Below are 22,414 nucleotides of genomic sequence, written 5' to 3' on the forward strand. Positions count from 1 at the left end.
TTCCTCTTACATGGTGTGCATATCTGTACATGAACATCAACAGTAGAACAGTTAGTTGGTGTATAACTTACCAAAGATCGGTTGTCTACGCGAGATCTTGTGTTTCCACAGGTTATTGACATGGCTGACATTATATAAGCGAAACATACTCGATTACGGCGTTACAGATAAATTAAATAAAGAAATATGAATACTCTGATCAAAACATCGAATATTTGTGAATATTGTAGCACATGTATATATTTACAAGTGTATTATTCGGTTTGTCGTACACTAGACAATAGCCTGGAATCTTTGTAGATATTTTAGCACATACATATATTTACAAGTGTATTATTCGGTTTGTCGTACACTAGACAATAGACTGGAATCTTTGTAGATATTTTAGCACATACATATATTTACACATGTATTATTCGGTTTGTCGTAGACCAGAGAATTGCCTGGAAGACAATTTACATGCATTTTGTTTTACACGTACATGTAAGCGTTGGTAAATCGCCTAATTGTAAGCTCATTTTGATCATGACCTTTTTAACTAGGATTTGAAGGAGTTAATAAGCATAGCAGCGAGGGAACTAGTGAGAAAGTTTTGTGAATAGTGAAAGGTATATATAGCATCGTTAACTATCGCAAATTCCCGTTGTGACGAATAAACCATGACGTATGATGGCCAAGTGCTGCAGTGCCATGTATCTGATGTACCATGTACTCTTCAGCAAGGGCTCGCATATTTGAGTTCTACACAGCTTAATAACAGTGGAAAGACATCCCTTTGTCATGTGACATCGCCGCTTTAAGCCGTGGACACACAAGTCGGATTTTTTTCGCTTGTTGGGACGAAGTTAATCACCCGTGAAATTCGCTGAAGATATTCCCAGCATGGTTGCCGACACACTAGGCCGATTTTTCCGTTGATCGTGGTCAGTAGTATATGTTATATGACCTGGTAAACCATGTGACACAAACAAAATTTCACAGTTCAGCACGATTCCGTGTGGTTTGATTGGTCAGCTCGATCGTCTCGATCGCCTAAATTCGCTGGAGCGGACGGAGTGAAATCGCCGGAGTATTTTTTCGCTAGTATCTGACATGTTTGATACAAGCGAATTTCGGGGCGAATAAGATAGCCTGCGAAATATGCTCTAGCTCGCGAGGTGGATTTTTAGAAATTTATAAAATACGCCTGTTCGAACCAAAAAGTCAAAATACACACAAAAGTGTGTCCACGGCTTTACGTTAAGCTGTGGATACTTCCCTCATACTTAAAACATGCTGGTTTTAAAATTTTACAATTTTGTCAAACATTTGGTTTTAGTAATTTCTCTTCTCAAGCAAATGCAAATAAAGAAAAGAAAATACAAGCTGAATGTCATCTGCTCAGGTCGCAAGTTCAAATCCACAACTAGACGGTTTTACTGAGATCTAGGCCCCGTTGTTCTAAACGGGTTTAACACTTAATAACCAGATTGAAGCCAAATCTTCAGTTTTGTTCTTAGCCTGAACAAAAAATTACATTACATTAAAAATAAAACTGCTGCTGTTGTACTTTGACTTTGGAGAACTGGCTGCTGAGTTTGGCTAATATTTTAAATATAAAATATGACTTAATACCTGTATTAGATAATAGACATTCGAAGGACTGGCCCATCGGTTTATCTGCTATGTGTAATTGCGTAAGTGGTATACTTCTGAGCCGTGAAATACCAATCAAAACAAATAAAAAGTTAAATAAATAATCTGAACAAACATTGGCCTCACGGTGCCAAGATCACAGGTCTATTCTGACTGTGCAATTTGAAGACCGAGTACTGAAATTAATCCCGGAATATCCCGCGTTACCTCGTTAATCACATTCTGTATCCTTGTGGATACTTGGTCTATTTATGACGACTGAAGAACGCTATAATCGAATGGCTTAGAGGTCAAAAATTTAAACCGGACTTCCTTTATATCCACAGGTGTTGAAGGATGTGATCAGGTGTGCTGGAAGTATTTACGTGTTTCACACCTATAAAGACTGACTCAAATATAGAAACTCCTTGACTGGGCAGTCAGTAAACTCTCGAGTTTTATAGGTTCTACCTTTTCCTTACGATTCCGGTGCGTGAAGAAAAGATGCTTTAGGGCATGCCTTCGTCATTTAACGGGCATGTGTATGTATCCTGTATAGGTGGAATAAAGAGAGCAAGTCTTGTTTCGTTTCTGAAGGAGCGAAGTATTGACGAACTCTGTGTGTCAGTCAAGCCTGGGTTAGACAAGTAACGAACACAAAGATCGATTGCTTCACTGTTACCGCCGGCTGCCTCGATCGGCTATCCCGACCGATGACACCAGCTCCCACAAGACACCGTGGTCACGTGGTCGCCACTCTGTAGGCGGACTGGTTGAACATCAAAAGCGACCGTACTCCATTCGGAGACGGTTAGTTCTCGAGAAAGGTACGATTCTCGCCGCGCTCCACACCGTGTCCAAGTTTCACGTCGAAAATGTTCATTTTTTTAGAAAGTGTAGCAAGGCAGTTTCTAAAACGGTCGATCAGCACTGCAACTCAGACGGGACATGTTCACTCCGAAGCGGTAAAGGAAAACTGGGATTAACACCTTGTCCTTTCAATTCCAACAGGCTTTCCTCCCCTGAGATGAAAAAGGGCGATGCGAGTACATGCCGCGCGGCCTGAGCTGTGTCTGACAGCTTTAGAAAACGAGACTTCGCTGTGAGACTCGATATTCACGTATACACAACACCATCCAAGTCTGACTGATCATTGCTCGGCAAATTTATATGGACCGCCAAACGTCTCCTCCGACTTTCTGACGCATACAAGATCTCCGTGATCGTGAGTGAGCGAAGAGCCGTGAGGATTGGCACAAGAGCTTCTTCAAGTGGACTCCGTGCTTCTTAACAATCCTATAGAGATCGCATCACACGGACGGGAATGAATTGTTAAACCCCAGGCTCGTGGCAGTAACTCTTTCGTCGATAAAGGGGGCCATTCATCTCTTTCTGACTGTCTTACCTGTCGCTCCAATTCCTTGGGATCTTAACTGTCTTCGACAGACTAGGCATCAACGCCTGTCCTTAAGGTAGGTTAGAGCATGTACTCTCTACTAATAGACTGCAAGTTCTAGACGCACTTGTGTCGCGCACTGTACGTTGTCAAAAGACTATTGTTCACTTAAAAACGTATGCGTTTGGATATATATCGCTAGGATCATTAGTCCAAATGTAACTTTTTATGAAATAACAAAGGACAAATACTAAAGACGTCTTCCTATTTTACCATACTGCGATCTTGCGTTAAATTTACGACTTTTACATTTGCGACCAAACTAGTGAAAGGCAAGGTCAATGTCATTTATCCGAAGTAATATCGAAATTTATCCTGATCTTTAATATGTCTTAAGATTAAGATCCCAGCTCTCCAATTGGAGCATAACACATAATATCCTATTTCATCCAAAGTGATGTAGTTGATAATAAGTCGAAGAACTGTTATTTTTTCTTTTTCTTAGTGCCTTTATTGACTTTACAATGAAATTGGGAAAATTCATCAGATACACACAAAAATTAAGAAGTAAGATGAAACATTAATAAGATAGTACAAGTAGTATTTGGCCGTCCCTGTATAAACTGTTTCCATGTGTTCTTTATTCGAGAATTGGTATATAAAATAAAACGTGAAAGTGTGCGTAATACAATAAAATTTTCGGCTACATATTTTAGTTCAATTTTGCATATATTTACTTGCATATAGTTTGAAAAAAACGTGACCAACTCATGGGACTTGATGTCTCACATGTTTCACCGTATGTATTTTTGAAAGTATTTTAATAAATATTTGAAGCGATAGTCACGTAGACATGTACCCGTCTGATGATTATGGATGACACAATGCGCTGCAGACGATCAAGGTGTACAAAATTGGTTGTATTATATCCTACAATCACGACCTGTATGAGAGATAACCCTTCTGTTATCACAAAAATCATAACGGTCCTGGGAAATTAAATTGTATGAAGTGGGAAATAACTCAGATTAGGTTGTAGCGCTCTCCAGTACACGTTCGTCAATAACCGCATGGTGAACTTTCTGTATAAGTCGATCGAAATGCTAGTCTACGAAAAGGAACAAAAACGCTTGCTATTAATTTATATACTTGATTGATGTTTTGCACAGTACTCATTCGGGTACCCTGAATTATCCTTAAAGGCTCCCTTTCAATAACGATTCCGCTTGGCTTAATCCGCCCAAAGTTCTAGGATGTATGGAAACCCAGCTGCCGAAGTATATGTCTACTGGCAATGCTACGTCATAATGGTATTCATATTTTATCGGTTTACTGTTTTGCAATTATATTCACCTATATGAATGATGACGACATAATATTACGATTTATTTGATTAGTGTTTTACGCCGTACTCAAGAATATTTCACTTATACGACGGCGGCATTATGGTGGGTGGAAGCCGGGCAGAGCCCAGGAGAAACCCACGACCATCCGCAGGTTGCTGTCAAACCTTCCACGTACGGCCGGAGAGCAAGCCAGCATGAGCTGGACTTGAACTCACAGGGACCGCATTGGTGAGACCCTAATGACTCCTGGGTCATTAGGATGCCATTAAGGCCAAGTGTAGTCGTTCAAGTACACAGGTAAGTAACGGAATTGTTCTAAAGTAGATCCAGTACTCTACCAAACAAAGTCATCAGCTGTCTATTCACGTTGAAGTCATTGACATTGTAATGTGGCATGCGACTATTTTTGTTTGTAGTTAAAAATGGAAATATGTTTAGGGGAGAAAAATGTTCGAATTATAAAAGAACTTGTAAACTGTCTGTGATTTCCCATAGTACTTGAACAGTTTGGGGAAGAATGTCGTATATCAACATGATCAACTACGTGATATTGTCTTTTGATTCATATTTCCTACATCGTAATACTGAACAAGCATGTAACCGTTCTCCAACTGCTATGACTATAAGGATGTTTGGTAAGCGGACTCAGTTGTAAGGAGTGTCCACCCCTATACGAAGTGCGGGTTCAAACCCCGATTCTTGGATTCGTTCGCTGCCATTGTTTTGGAAGCCTTGGTGGCAATAAGTGATCGCAGGTGCTTCGGTTCGGTAAAGACTACTTGCCTTTTCGCCAGTAAATGCAAGTGTAAAATGAATAAAAAGTAAATTCTTTTTTTTTCTACTCACAGTGTTGAGACTTCATATAGCAGTAGCATATTGCAGAGAATTCCTTTTAAAGACATCGAATGTCTTGAGCGTAGTTAAGAAATAAATCTCCATAAAGACATACTTTGCAACGCGCGTGGATAATATTCAAGCTATATATGTATCTCTAAGCTCTGTGCGTAGCCAACCGTTGTTCCCCGGGCCCAGGCTTAGCATCGTCGCGGCCGAGAGTGTGGCGTCGAAAAGCCATTAGTATAAGTAGCCTCTTGGTGTAAGAAAACAGAGGTGAACGGAAAATACTCCTTCTGAAGGAGTAGGTTAGTACTGGCTTCAGCTCAGGAGCATTCTCCTCGGCTCTGGTGCCGCTGCGTACATGTATGCCTAGACTGATATTGGGCTTCTCTAGAATCTAGGTGTGGGTGGGGAAACAATTAATCCTTAATAAGCTGAAATATATCATCTGTGTGCAGAAGTTCTCAAACCCCCAGGGATGACAATGAGCTCTTGTATAATTGGTTTCTTCTTAAAGCAAGAGACAAAAGGATCAGCCATAGCACCAAACAAAAGACTCACCTCATTTAAAACTGTTACGTATTAAGCGATTTTCACATCTGTTGGAAGGGTTTCGTGGACGAACAACCGTATTCCGCAAATATGCCGTGGGTTTTACGCTAGACTCGTCTTTTCATATTTTGGGGGGGATTGCAATAGGTTTGTGTTGGTGGGAGGAGTGGAGGAGGGAGGGTAGGGGTGACATAATCTTACTTCATGCATAGGGCAAGACATCATACCATTCCTTGGCGGCTTGGTTGAGTGTCTGTTCGCAATTCTTCTGAAAATGCCAGGAATTATTACTCTAATACTTCCTGAACCAGCACCACATATCCTATGGCATTTGCTTGATTTATATTTTATGGTAATAAGGTAATAAGGGAGTAAATCTGTGTTTTCGATTTGTACCAATTTCCATGGGTAATGTATCGTCATTATATGAACCCTTGTATTCGGTACATACGTTTTAACAAACTAACCTTGTCGTGGCATTACCAGACTAATATGGCATACAGCAATGTACCATATGCTATAACAGAATGCAATACAAATCACAATTTGGAATTGGACAAAAGGGTGAGGAAGAATGTCAGATACGCCGCAATTTAAATCTTGTTTTGCTTATTAAAGTGCAGGTGGTACAGCTACATCAGTGCAGCTATATCAGTGCAGCCATTATTGCTACTTCATTTCTGCTGCGAACGCTAGACTGCAGGTGCTCTGTGGCTGTACGACATCCGTCATACGTAAGGTGTTCAATGCTAATGCCACAAATGCCACAATGCTGACCACAAACCAGTAATCAATTGGTGTTCCAAAACAGAAAGGAAGTGCCTAAGCACGAATTCTGTGTATGTTGTTAAACTGGCAAATAACATATACAGGATCTTCGATTACCGCACAGACGCACTTACCAAGCACTATCTACATTCTCCCTTGTATACATGTCAACACCAAGACCGGGATTTGAAAATGTTCCTCTATATTATGTACGGGTAAAGCTTATTTCTCAGTTAATGCAATGAATATTAAATACTCTATTCTGTGAAAACAGAAGGTAATGGTATCATCGCAGGCTCTATTTCAAAGCCACACAGATGTTTAGATAAGAATTGCAACCGCTGGTGCATAATACTCTCCTGCCAATAAGTGCGAGAAAAAAAACCGCATGTCTCCCGTTGATTTATGGACTGTTGTCAATAATCCGTCCATCCTCTCTCTATTTTCCTCTCTTATTCCGTACAAGGCTATGTCATATATTTCCATACGTCATCATTTCAAGTGATTCATCTAAGGGTAATAGCATCTAATTGATAACTCTCCCTTTGACATAAAGCCTCAACAGCTAACAGTCCGTCTCCTCTCTAATGCTTAATTAATACGTCAGAATACAAAAATCGATCTGCGGTTTTAGGGTTAAAACTGAGCAAGTGCAAAATTCTCTCAGCATGCATAGCAGCCTGAGCCTTAATATACGATGAATTACTAATTTAAACTCTAATAACTTCACAATAAATTACGTCGTGTTGCACCATTCCCAACAATGCCTGTTTATTGATCAGGAAACTCAATATTACCAGGTTACCATAGACGTACTAAAAGTTTCCATGTTCAAAATTGAAGCGTAAATCTGCTGCAAGCTTGAATGCGGTCCCTTTGGATACCATACTATTAACAAATATGAGCTACCAAAACAGCATTGGTGAGCTTGTGTAGGCGTTTTGTGCTTTTTGTGAATGACAATAAGTTATGCAAGCCATGATGCTGGTTCCAAACCATCTGTAAAGTGGCAAAATCTTTTGATGAAACATACATACAAGTTTTCATCTCAATTCCATAAAATGTTACGGTCATCTTATTATTATTTTTTTGGAATCATAAATTCAGCTGTGTGTCAGACTGATATTTTACGTAGCCCCTAATGACTATAATACTTTTACGACGGTGGTCACGTTTACGTGTCTATCAGAACTGCCGAATCTCAAGAAACTCAAGCTCAGCGTACATGCATATACGCTAAGGAGCCTGAAGAACAGCACACGAATGAAGGTTCGAATTACTGGCCTGTCATGAAAGGAAACACTGCGTGAACATATATGTCTGTCGGCAGATATATAGAGAACACACGGCGTACGCAACGAGTGAACGAGGAACAAATGAAAATTAGATCACGCGTTCAATAAACTTGACGTATTGAGTTACGAATTGACGACAAGCCAATGTCTGTAAATTAATTCCAGTTAATATAGTTCTAGAAACCGTTCAGGAACTCTGTGATTTCGGTGATAAAAATCACGGCAGAATTTATTAGTGCTTGATAAGATGATTTAAGCCTAGTTTAAAATTTAATACCCTTGTGAACAACTGGCCACTGATACCGACGGATACTGTTGTCATGGACGGAGATGTGTTTGTGAGTTCCTTGCATTTCACCGTCAAGCGCTTCATTTGATTTAAAGAACATTTGCTTTCGATGTACAGTTTTTATACTGATGAAATTTATGCCAATCCAGTGGCCTAAAACTAACTCGTAGGGGGTACCAAGAAACCCCTGCGACGCGGAGCAGAAAGTTCAGGTGACCAATCAAAACTTCGCATTATTTATATAACGTGTGGTTCATCGAAATTTACATCATCTTCTTTATATCACTGCAGCTCTTAAAAGTGTAGCTGTGTACAGTTAACACAGCTTTGGTATGTGTGTATTTGTGTATATGTATGCGTGGGGTGTAACGTTGTGCTTAAGAATTTTTCAGTCATATGACGATGAGGAGTCACTGGTTAAGTGTACATGTATTGTGTCTTCTTGTGACAAGCTCAGATGCACTGTGGCCCATGTCAGGCTCAGATGCACTGTGGTCCATGACAAGCTCAGATGCACTGTGGCCCATGTCAAGCTCAGATGCACTGTGGTCCATGACAAGCTCAGATGCACTGTGGCCCATGTCACGCTCAGATGCACTGTGGCCCATGTCAAGCTCAAATGCACTGTGGTCCATGACAAGCTCACATGCACTGTGGCCCATGTCACGCTCAGATGCACTGTGGCCCATGTCAAGCTCAAATGCACTGTGGTCCATGACAAGCTCAGATGCACTGTGGCCCATGTCAAGCTCAAATGCACTGGGGTATATGCAGATACACTATTGTCCATGTCAAACACTGTGGTTCATGTCAAGCCCAGGTGCATTTTCGCCCATTTCAAACTCATGTAAATCAGATGTACTGTGGACCTTGTGAATCAGGTGCACTGTGGCCCATGTAAATCAGATGTACTGTGGTCCATCTAAATCAGATGTGCTGTGGTCCATGTGAATAAAATGTACTGTGGCCCATGTAAATCGGATGTACTGTGGCCCATGTAAATCGGATGTACTATGGCCTATGTGAGTCAGATGTACTGTGGCCCATGTAAATTACGTGTACTGTTGCAGATGTAAATCGGATGTACTTTGGCCTATGTGAGTCAGATGTACTGTGGCCCATGTAAATTACGTGTACTGTTGCAGATGTAAATCAGATGTACTGTGGCCCATGCAAATCAGATGTACTGTGCCTATGCGTGTAAAATGTACTGTGGCCCATGTGAATCAGGTGCACTATGGTAGATGTAAATCAGACGTACAGTGGCCCATGTAAATCAGATGTACTGTTGCCCATGTAAATGTTGTGCGACCAAGTAAATAAGAGGCTCCATGACCCATGTAAATAAAAGGTTTCATAACCCATGTAAATAAGATGTTCCGTGACCCATGTGAATAGGAGGTTCCGTGACCCACGAAAAGAAACTTTCTGTGGCATATGCAATCTAATTAATATCGTAAGATATGTGAAATCATGCTCACTGAGGCCCATGTAAAAAGACGTGCAGTGGGCAAGCACCAGAGGTTCTGTGACCCTCATGGCGGAAATTCCAATGTGACAACTATTGTGAAATATGCACTGTCAGCTTGAAGATAGCTACAATTTGGTTTTCAAATAACCAAGGGTGCAATGTGATCCTGTCACAGTAACAGTAAAACGACAGATATGTACACATTCCGATCGACTTAAGGTATATAGAGACATATCCAAAGGAAAAAATAATATACGTGTAAAATGTTTCATTTATGAATTTATGAACCATGTCCCATTTGGATAAAAAAATTTTTTATCCGTATGGTTTTCCCCCATTCATCTAGATAATGGTCCGGTTAAAGATTTGGTTAAGAACTTGGTTAAAGATTTGACATTTTAATGTGAGATATTCTGCGTGTGTGTGTTCGTGATTGCCATTACCCGTGTCATTTGCATGATACATTAATGTAGTAAAGATTTCCATAAAAGATAAAAGGCGAGAAAGCCATTGCGTCATTCAAGATACAATCAAGAACATGTGGGCATCGATTAATAATTTGCATTTTCTTTAGTATGTCTAAAGTTCTTACTTTGGCATGACTAGACCTTTGATTTAAATCTAAGCGTGTTTTCTTACACACCCTTACAGAAACAACGTTCCGTAACTGACAGGCACAAGACGGGTTTTCATAAGCGACGGCTAACACATACAGACACCTCTTCCCTGTATTTATTCTTGTTTGATATCCGAGCCGAGTAGAACGATAAGAGAACCTCCAGTCGCCCATTAATTGCAGGTTTTCATCGTGGAATTACCATGCCACGATGTAATAACCAAGAACACATTGCAAGGTCCCTGGCATAGGGCTATGTAAGATCAATGGAACAAATGGAATGACGCAAGAGAGTTGTTGCCCATCATAAAGTTGTTTATGTTCATACTACAATTTCTTAGTGAGAAGTATGGAGTCTGAGTGAACTTGACTTATAAGTCAGTGTTTCTCCCCTCTAAAATCAATACGGCGCAGGAATTTACACAGGCACTTAGGCAGATTGGTGAGGCCCAAACAACTCTCCTTATATGAAGGTAGAAATACTGGATTTCGTCATTTCTCTTTGCTGGCCTGTGTGATATTACAATCAAATTGCACTCATCTGGAATATAAAGTTACATTTAAAAAAATGATTTGTCAGTGTAGAATTTTTCCACGAAGAGCTGTTAAAATATACAGACACTATTCCAATAAAACAAGTGATTTGAGTCATACTTTCTGTTTATTTCTTCTTTTAAAGCATTTTCATAAATAAAGAAACAATTAAGATTATGTAAAATTTTATTTAAGTGTCGCAGCCTACGGATGGTCGTGGGTTTTACCTGGGCTCTGCCCGGTTTACTCTCACCACAATACTGACCACCATCGTTTAAGTGAAATATTCTTGAGTACGGCGTATAACATCAATAAAATAAATACATAAATTTATGTGTAAGTTACGGACTTTGACAAATAACAGATGGAAAGGGGAATGAAAAATAAACTAGGACAATATAGGAAAATTTAGTGGATTAAATTTATGCGTGCAATAAAATCCTTCCAAGAAGCAACAAGGTTGGGGAAGAAAAAAATAATTTTTCAAGATGTGTATTTAAAAGACGCATTGCTGGCTCTGCAGATCAAATTATTTAGAAAGTACTGGACGAAATGCACAATTCAAACTGCACTTCTGAAGATTTTAATAACTGGGGGTTAAAGAACGTGGGAATGTCTAGCGTAAATTTTGTTCATTGATTTCTCAATATGCTACGCAAGCTTGATTTGCCCCTCTACACAAGTTTGTATTTTCAATTCCTCACAGTTATGTGCTGAATTCCAATTTTATTCTGATTTCAAAAATCAATATGACATACATATTTTTTTTCAATAGATGAAGCAAGTAATTTCAGTGCCTTGCGTTGTTGGACATAATGTATCTGTAAAGTAGGGTATGATGAAAGTGCGTGCAGATTTTTTCTGTTTGATCTTATCTGGGAAATTGAAAAAAAGAATCTCTTTGTATATTTTGAGAAAATATGAGAATTTGTATTCCTTAACACCGATGTTAAATATACGTCGAAACACGACAGGGAGATTAAAAAATAGGTGGTGTTATATATCAGCTCATGTTTGTAGTGAGTGTAATCAGAGGATATCGGCATACAGTAATTGACTGCGCGCCTTCTGTTTCCTGACGCCAACTGGTATGTTTAGGGGTTTAGGGGGTCGGGGTAAGGCCGGAGAGCTTTCCCGTACTGCACAGCTTGAACGGCTTTTTCATCCCGCTCTGGAGATGATTATATATAGGAAAGCAGCATCAGTATCACGCGGATATTGAGTTATGATTTACAGTGGGAACCGAGCTTGTCTCGCTAACCAAGCCAACACACTCATCACATAGTCATTATACAGCCAACAATTCACGCTCGATAGTTACAATTTTTACCGTTATACCAACAGATGTTCACAACAGATCTCCACCAATTCTGACAACAATACAAATTGTCGATTCATCGCTGGGGCCGTGGCAAAAGCACTGCTTGTCACAGTCTATAATCATGAACCGCCCTCCAGAATCAGTAGCTTGTGAGATTCACGCCAAGGGAGTCTCCTGAGGAGGAGCATTCCACCCACAAATAAGCGTGCTGACAGGAACAAAGGTTCTAATACCTTTGCACAGCGAGAAATAATCTGAATGAGAAGTCTCAGTAAGAACATGTGATTTGAATTCCAAGCAAACCTTAGAGAAACACGCGATCTATAATTCTCATCATCGCTAAAACGTTCTCTTTCTTTCATTTTTTTTCCAAGCAGACACTAAGGGCATATATAGCTATTGAAAACAGAAACATAATATAATAAACATATATAACACTATGTGCTGCATTTCAAGCAATAGTACATTGTTATGCAGCTAAACAAATAGGCCCTACGCGGTGATTTAAGAATTTAAGTGCATTTTTACTCCCTGAGTGGACAAAAGACACTCATCAATAAAGATTTTGTAACATTGATTCTACAAATGTTTTATGCGGGGAAAGTGTAGGGTTGGTAACAGCGCTCATGAAGAGTTACCTGGGGTTGTATTTTACCGAGTTCCTTTGTCGGATTACATTGTTTCCTGGAGGGCTTGGACGACTGATGATCTGTAAGTTTAAATAGAACGAGCAAGTGCACACACTTAACCAATAAAGGCATTTAAAAACGCGACAGTTGTCTCACCACAATAAAATTAACTTATCATACACAGATGTCAAAGAATTATATTACACAACTGTGAAAATCCAGCACAAGCTTTTACGTCTCGTATTTATTGCGTTGCTGGCCTGTGTAGTGAAGGCAATATATAATTTAAAATATTGATCAAAAGAAAAAAAAACGATATGCCGCCACTAATTCATGCTCTGTACCTACTTAGCGCTACAAATTGTTACACTGAATGTTTCAAAATTTAGCAGGAAGTAAACACTTTGCTAAACCTATCCATTCATTGTGGAAACAATTAAGCAACTGCGATAATAGGGTGTGGCAGGTATATACCATTGAGGCATAAGTGAATAACGATGTTCTCGCAAATTGTTGGGTGATGCTACATGCTTTGCCAGATGAATTTAAAAACGCAGAGCATCGAAAACTTTCACCAGTTTGCTTTCAGAGATACGAAATACAAGTACATGTATAAACGCTAAAACATTGTACATGTTAAACAGGCCAGGATGACTTGAAATTACTAGTATAAGGAATGCCTTGTTGAGAATCATTTCGGAAGCCTAAGTATAGCCGCAACATATATCTATGTATATGAGAAAGGACTGATGGAGATACATCCTGCATACACGAAAAATTAATCGCATTTATTCCGGAGGAGACTTATTGTGTTATCGCTGTTGACAGTACACCATCCGTCGTCGAATGGATTGCAGGATTTGGCAGGAGGAAATCCTTTAGACTCCCATGTAAGTACTCATTCTGGTCAGGTACAATTACGGCATTAACTATTGTGCAATTCCGTTCAATTTCAGTACAGTTCAATTCATTGCTGAGCTGCTTTTTCATTCCTGATTAGAAATTGTGGCATAAGTACGCCCACTCGCACATATATGTACAGCTTGTGACAGCACTTCGAAGAATGGCTAAATAAAAAACATTATTAAGAGCCGAACGCGTGATAGTGAACATTTCCTTAATTAGGTTTCATTATAGAGTTACATTTGGGTTTACAGAAAACATAGACGGTCGATGGTTTACTCCAATTCAACCACATAATTAACATGAGAGCCGTAAAATCAGTGAAAAATTCTTGCACACGACGTTAACAACCAGTGGAATAAATAAATACATGGTGTTTAATGTATGCCGGCATTTACGACGACGCAATTATGTATTGCCGAACAGCTTACCGTCAGAACAATGCTACCTTTATTTTAACAACAACATTTTAACAGCATTATAAATCCGGATGCCGAAATTAACGCTGGGCATCAAACTAGTAAATTTTCACCCAAAACTGTTTCCACCAAAATTTAAAAAAAAAAAAAAAACTCGGTTTCACGTCACTGATATCCAGCATAATTAATATGTTTTGTATGTCCACCAAATATTAGCACAAGCCTTAATTTGGCATCATATGTTGGAGTTCAAGAATCTATTAAAAGAATAGTAACAGTTTCTGATTTAATTTTATAGTGGTTTAATACTGTCTTCTAGGGGAAACACCATGTATTGCCGGACAAAATACCTAAGGATGACGACTCATATGTCAGCAAAGCGTTATTTTGGCGGGGTTATATACATGACAAAAAGGAACTGGAATTGTAATACAACATCCAGTCAGCGTTATGCTGGTTTAGAATGTATTTATATGCCGATTTGCATTACAACAGTCCATTATTGTACTTGAGTCTTAGTGGACTTGAATGGAAACACTTTGCATATATGCATTACAGCAATCCATTATTGTAGTGTCTGAGACTAGAATTATATATGCATGTATGCATTACAACAACGAATTTTTGTGACGTCACACTGGACTAAGGTGAAATATTATGGGGATATATGCATGAAAATAACATATTTTGTATAGCTACGCTCGACTAGAATGAATTTTTAAGGCGTTTGTGCATGTGCTAGGTGATACATATTACCATTAATAAACACAGCTGTTCAAAAGGAGAAAATGTAATAAGTGTGTACATTCTGCTGCTCTTCCAGAGTATTACGTAACAGGAAAATCAATTCTGATTTACGCCATGCAAGCACAGCATTCGTTCTACTGAGTTATCACATATACAACAGTCACAAATCAAAACTGTATCTCGAGGATACGATACTGGCCATTCCATTGAGATCATAAGTATAGCTGATTTGATTTAAGGGACAGCGTAGGGATACCATAAAAGTGCACAGGAGAATATAGACAAGTGAATTTACGTAAGACCAGAAGTAAACCAGCCGTTCAGAGTCCGATTATCCCTTGCTTTCCAACTACTTCGCTCTTAATGGGTTTCCTTGGTAATATGGTAATTATTCTACTTAAGTAGCACAGACTTGACGTGTACAGATAGATGGATTTCTCTTAAGAACACGGACATGTGTTATGTCTGAGTCATTGAGCCCGAGCTAGATGGTCTACAGTCTTAGTCTACAGGTGATGAATTTCATATATTAAGAATTTCGGTTATCCAAGTCCGGGAAATTCGAGTTAGACTACACATGAATTAGTGTTAGTAATTTTGGCAAAGTGGTCTCTTCTCAACCTGAAAACTTTCCATTTTGATTCTCGAAGATTTGAACCATAAAGAAAAGAAAACGGATTGGATGCGAAAGCTTCCCACTAAATAAAGCTTCACTGAGCGTTTTTCAGAAACCACACGTGATTTGTTTCTTCTAGCTTAACACCTATAATTAAAAAGCTGTTAAAAGGCCGTGTAAATAATGTGATATAGTTCTGTAGAAATAAAATAAAAGATAAAATGATTGAAAAGCATATTTGCTTGTGACAAGATTTAAAGACTGTTCAGCCAGCTAGAGTATTGTGGCGTGAAACGAAATCTTATTTCGTCTGTGAGAGGTGTATTGATGGTAATATGAATACACTGTTTGTCACGTGGCATGGTCAGTTACTCATGCTCCTTGCCTCCACATAAAACTGAGGTGGCCTGGCATAACTTCTCCTATACAGCATAAAGGACTGTAGCATAGAGTAATACCAGAACGATGACAACAGTGTGATATTTGGCATATGGGCACACGTAACAGTTGAATTCAGGCCTGTTGTCAACTTACCTCAGATATATGGTTTTATTCTAATTGTCCACGTATCTTTTTAAATGGTAGTAACTTGCATCCTCTAGCACCATGGCTCTAGCAAAAATAGGTTTAAAAAAGGGTAATGATACTAATTACAAGTTCCTAGACGTGACTGAGGCTAGAAGTTATTCTCAACTTAACTGCAGAATTGTAACCTTAGTATGTTAAGAGAGTGTTAAAATAGGGTCATTTTAATCTTTACGTCATTAAGAATCATAGATAAAGTAAGCGTAAATATGATTACATAGTATTGCAGTGGTGGTCGTAAAGCAGTATAGGAAATCAGCTCACTGTCTAGACTCAAAAAATGTTGTCCACACAGGAACTTTGTTTAAGGAATTTGTCCGGCAACGATTCATGGGAAGAGGTATTACCTTGTACACAAATGACATTCGAGTATCTAACAGCAACAGGAAGCGGTTAGTTTCGTTATTACTAGGAATGTGTTATTCTCCAGTACCATTATTGTGTCTTGAAGAACTATGCACTTTGTGTATACTTAAAGACTTTTCGTGGCGACCACTGTTTAGCTCTCTGAAGGAACAGTTGAAGTGTTCATGTATTTTTATCTCAGATTTTGTTTCCGCCCATTTGCATTCCACGTGCTATTAGCGGTGTGTATCAGTCCGCACTTAAACCCGGGTCAGACTAACACACATCTGTCAACGTCTCACATGCTATGAGCATCTCCATCTACTTTGTTGTACTTGGGCTTTAATTAGCAAAGTATGGAAACGTCCTGTGGAATGTCCATTTATTCAACACTGTTTTAGAGAAGGTAGAAGAACTCTGTCGGATTTGAGATTGACAGAAAGAGCTCTTTGTCGTTTACGGGTAACCAATATACACCGCTCTCATGTTTGCAATGTGGTTGCTCTTTCACCAGCTTTTCAGTCGAACAGAAATATCGACAGGGTTAAGTAGGAATTTGATTTATGTCGTACGATGTAGCAGCTGGCATCTGACGAACGTAACAACGAACAACACTGCAGAATTTTCTCTGCAATATGAACGTCCATGGTCGAGAACAGAACATGAACTATAGTTCGGTACGATAAACCGGCTGACCAGATGTACCAGATAAATAAATAACGATTTATTGTAGTGTGGTATGTAAATTGAAAGCTTTTAACGCACAGTGTGCCACTAAACTATACCTTCTGTTTTGGAGAGATTCTTTCACATCATTTGATGAAGATAGACTGATCTATTCAAAAGATACTAAACCAGAATAAAAGCTCAGTTGTAATTATTATACAGTAATTGAATTTGCTTTAAAGTCAAGCTGAGAATTTTAACACAAACAGTGCTGCTGTTTGTATTAGACCTGTCTTCACATAATAATGAACAAAATAATATGTAAACTTGTACCAGAATAGCAAAATATATAGCATTGTCTACAACCTATTGAATATGCATTTATACACATATGTATGAGTCGTGAATTTTCACTCATACCGTCATTATATTCATATTAATTTGTATATAAAACCTGCCTTTTAATGACATCAGTAAGCAAACTCGTCTCTTTCTGCGTAGCCATTTTCTACCCTCCCTATAAAGGAGCTTTATTTTCACACAGTGACTCTCCTTGAATAAACCACGCTTGCACTTTGCTCGTACACTGTTAGAATTTCTAGTAAACGTTCACCGATTACTGTATATGTTTTACATATGTGGTGTAAATGTTTACCCTTTACAGTAAATACCTCACAGCTATATAAGACGAACTAGGGCTTTTTACTTGAAATCTTGTACATTGGGATATTAACAGTCCGTAAAGACACACATGGGTATATCCCACTCTCCACCCAAAAAGCTGGCGATGTTAAATCATGATGCCAGTCCAGGCTGCATTTTAGAGGAAATATTTCAGTAAAGGTTAACTGGTGGCCGGTAAAAGTTTGCCAAGATAAATGTTAATCTTTACATTACAAAACCGTGGCTCATTTGGTTAGCATGCTAGCGCAGCGTAATGACCCAGGAGCCTCTCACCCATGCCGCCGCTGTGAGTTCAAGTCCAGCTCATGCTGCCTTCCTCTCCGGCCGTAAGTGAGATGGTCTTCCAGCAACCTGCGAATGGTCGTGGATTTCCCCTGGGTTCTGCCCGGTTTCCTTCCACCATACTGCTAGCCGCCGTCGTATAAGTGAAGTATTCTTGACTACGGCGTAAAACAACAATCAAATAAATATACAAATAAACTACATTAAAAAAGTAAACGTATACTTTCATGTGAAGTGAAACTGTACCAAATCGGATGCAGTGTAGCTGCAACTTTTTCAGTGAACGTTTTACGTGAATTATAACAGTGTATATACAGTGAAAGGTGACAACGAGGCATCTACCGCCCTTGTCTGCAAACACAGATAACATTTCTTCTCGTTAATGACTTCAAAGGCAGGGAGAGATAACGGGATATGTCGACTTAAGCTATGTAATGAAGTTACTGTGCCTTTCATGTTATTTTTAAGGGGGTGCATGGTATTTCTACTAACGTTGTACTGATTGAAATATAAATATCGTCACAAGAAGACAGTCTACATCCGTGAATCGCTGTGATGCTCAGCAGGTGTCGGCTGATATTTGTCTACAACTGAAGCAACTCTGACGTGTAACATGCTATCCCATGGGTGTACAAATTAAAAAAGCGCCATCTTGCAGCGCGCTCCTGTTTTTCTTTGTGGGAAACTTTGCCTCTCAACTAATAGGATACTTTGCTCCATCTTGTTAAACACAAATTCTCAAAATAAATAATATGTTTCAAGCTTCTTCAGGAATGTAGAAAATGTTCAAGATATAGAGCTCTGGCTCATATGGGCAACGGCTAATTACATGTTCTTGCATTTACATGTTTTGAGACTCGCAGAAATATTGCTCTACGTTTATGCCAGGATGGTTTTTAGGCATCCCTTTATGTACGATCGTTTCTTTCGTGTTTAAGGGGTGTATCGCAGGGGTTTGAGATGATTGTCTATCAATTGATTTTTATTTTAAATTGGTGCTTCACGATAAAGTACAGATTTCTTTAGATCCATTGTTCCACATCTACAAATGTTGGCAGATTACAGATTTTGTATATACATAATAAAAATTCTTCACTTGTTTTACTGCGGTCGGGTTCATGGATGGAGGAAACTGAAGTGTCTATATAGTAACTTGTCTCTCATTTGCTGGGACATGTAGGAAATGTCGGTTCTGTACTAGGGAAACTGGTAACTCTCTTCGGTCCTTGTCTAGTTTTCCCTACATACCCCTAAACCTGAACAGAGTCGCCGTAAATATGATACTCTTGAGTACGGCGTGAACATACAATAAATGAATCTTTTAATCCCCACCTCACCCCAACAAAGCCCATGGTAATTGCTCAGTGGCGAGTGCGACTGTCTCTTCAGTGAGAAACCCATCTTCAATCCCGATTTGTTTAAAACTGTCAATTTTCAGTGATCGGTGATCTGCCCGATGTCAATACTCTATGACAAGGTGGATGTCATCCCTATACTCTTTGGAACAAGCAATGGCTGGCCCGGTGTCAGTACATTATGACAACGTGGGGCGTCATGCCTGATACTCTCTTAAGCATGCAGTGGTCCACTCGGTGTCAGTAGGCTGTGAAAAAGTGGGGCGTCATATCTGTATTGTCTGAAGCATACTGATGTCAGTACACTATAGCAAGGTGCATGGGTTGTCATTTCTATATTCTCTGGGACAAGTGGTGGTCGGCCTAGTGTCAGTACACTATGACAAGGTGGGGTGTTATTTCCATTCCCTCATAAGCAAGCAGTGGTCGACCCGGTGTCAGTTTGCTATGACAAGATAGAAGGTAATGTCTGGCACTGTCGGCAGCAAAGCAACAAATAAAGTGACACAGAGACCGACCTGTTACAAGGAGGCACATTAGACTGTGATATGATCGAACAAACCAAAACCAATACTTCATTGACAGGTTAATCACTATTCTTTTAATGTCTCCACACTATCAAACTGTCAGAGTGATGCATATTTAAAACATCCCCGAGAAACTTATCCATAAATAAATGAGGTTGCGTTTGAAAGAATTCGATGGACTGGAGATAAAGGTTGACACAAAATCTATTTTAATTTCGTTGTTACAGTTTACAGGAGCTGTAAGTTAGTGAATCGGCTAATATATGGCCTGTCTTTGAAAAGTATAGCGGGATTTCGTGTCGCGTTCCTGCTGAAACATTTCAAGCGAGTGTGATCAGGTTTTAAATCAGGTTTATGATCTTTCCAACAAGGCTTTCGCGTTTTCTGATGAATTTACACGACAAATGCTGAAACGACAGGTGAAATTCGAGGCTGTGTTTGGACCATTAATTCTTCTTTTCAAGGTAAGACCAGAGACAGTTTGATGTACCGTTAAAGACAAACATTGTGTCGGTGTTCGTCGCTGCATTCTTTTTCTGGTACGATGCGGCTATGGACATAATGGGTGTACAGGTGAAGTCCTATGACCACTCTCTTACGGCCTAATCAGTCAATGGGCTGCGAATGCGTTCTGGACATTAACAAGTTTCCTGTGAGCCTGCATCAGAAAACGCTCCATCATTTATCCATGACTGTGTACCTATGCCCGCAAAGATTCTGTTTCAGACAAATAAAGCCATTTTCGACTGCGAGTTTATAGGAAATTTATTTCTCTAAGACACGCGATTCCGGTCCACTTGTTTTAGTGGGAAAGAGAGGAAAAGGTTGATGCCGATGATAAAATCCGCCGAGTTAATGGCTCAAGCGTTCACTCACCGTACGGAACAAATCTAGCATATTCCAGGAAATGCATCTAAGAAATTGTAAGGCACTTTACAGGCATTGTATAAACCCCCTGCCAAACTGTTGTCGATTCATTAGCAAACTGTCCACTCTCAGATATGAAGTTTACGATGCCACTGAAGCAGGCAATCTTGAAAAGGTCTGCTAGGCGTATCCGAAATGACCCTGGTTAATCACAGTAAAACTCCAGACGTGTCTAAGTGCCTATATCACGATGGTACACGTCATTAGGTCTGCTCCATTCTGACAAAGACCTAAACGGAACTGACCAGTTGTATAAGGCTGAGTGATTGATTGGTAGGATGGTGTATTAGCGGATTCACCACATAGGGAAGAGCTTGTTCCTTTGTGATCCCAGGCTGAATCTTTTAAACGTAAACGGCTTGTATATATCATGCCTAACAAATGTAACAAAACACTTAGAGATCAGAGAGTAAAGCTAGGGCGGTGACGACAGCGGGATGTTTGGTAAATAGTGACACGTAACTGCGCTGAAATGCGTCTTCTTGTCAGTTTACATCAGTGAGGGTTTTATTCTTTTTGTCTAAATGCTTAAATGATAGCAAATTACACCCCCCTAGCCCCATGACTTTGAGCGCAATTATAGGTTGGACTGGTGACTGATTTGATTCTTTTGAGTTCTTTTGCTCTTGTTCCGCCGGCGTAAAAAAAGCTGACAGAAAAGTTATTCGTTCAACACGTAACACACCAATCAGTTACACGCTATACTCCTCGTTTACTAAAGTTCTTGGGACGGAACTAAAAGGAAGATTAGTGAAACGAGAGGAATGACAACATGTTGATACTTGGTTTCTGAACATTCGTAACAGGTGAGAAACAGAGCTTTTCCTTATGATGACGAAGGGGATGATTTAGCATGCGCCACGCCCTTTATTTTTCTTGGATATCTTTTGTTGCAATGCTAGCTAGTATTGCCAGTACTGAGCTTACTAGCTTGATAAGCCATTGCCTTTATAGAGCAATCTGCTTCTTAAGAACTCATCCATTCTAAGATCCGTCATATATTCTCACAATAACTGTCGTCTTTACAAATCCCACATCCTCACCATGATTACCACCCCCTCACCTAACACCATCCTCGTTGACCAAATGCATAAACCAAAAAGACGTCAGAAAATGTGTAATTCTGTCTTGAACCAACACATTGAAATTGGAATGACATCTGAACACACAAGTAAGCTACCAGCATTGAATAGCGCCCGGATTTCTTTGGTTTCTTTCACTCTTTAAGCTACGCTGGAATACCACTAAGTGCCGGCATCGTGGCAATGATAATTCTGTCATTCAGAGACCAAAGAGGTGAAGTCAGGGTTAAGAGTGATTGGAAACAGCAGCAGAACTTTATCCGGAAGGGAGGGGGGCCCAGATGAATTCGTTCCTTTCAGCATAACCCCAGGGACACATGCTGCGTGAACCTTCTTTACGGTGTGAGGTTTGTTAATACTTGGAAGTAATTTCAATATAGCAAAGCAGTAATCCTAGTTGCCGTATAAACACTGTCGAACGATCGGTCATTTAGTGACTGTTAACATTCTCTTAGCCATTCTGTAAGTATGAACAAAGGCCAATCCCCAGACGCAGTTTTATGAGACGGTCCCTGTTTCTGTGAACTGATAGGTAATACCTCATTTCATAAATATCTTGCTTTTTGTCGTTTATGCTTAAGCTTTGTTTCTTAACAAAATATGTTTAA

General features: G+C 39.5%; 1 long non-coding RNA gene across 1 annotated transcript in view; it reads left to right on the forward strand.

Moving 5' to 3' along the window:
* Window positions 1-2,944: 2,944 nt before the first annotated feature.
* LOC135475412 (uncharacterized) overlaps window positions 2,945-22,414 on the forward strand; it is a 34,625-nt gene continuing 15,155 nt past the window's right edge. Inside the window, exon 1 of the long non-coding RNA XR_010445045.1 lies at window positions 2,945-3,086. This is a non-coding gene — a long non-coding RNA (uncharacterized LOC135475412). The remainder of the gene's footprint in view (window positions 3,087-22,414) is intronic.

The sequence above is a fragment of the Liolophura sinensis genome, chromosome 9, assembly GCF_032854445.1.
Source record: "Liolophura sinensis isolate JHLJ2023 chromosome 9, CUHK_Ljap_v2, whole genome shotgun sequence".
Classification (NCBI taxonomy): Eukaryota; Metazoa; Mollusca; class Polyplacophora; order Chitonida; family Chitonidae; genus Liolophura; species Liolophura sinensis.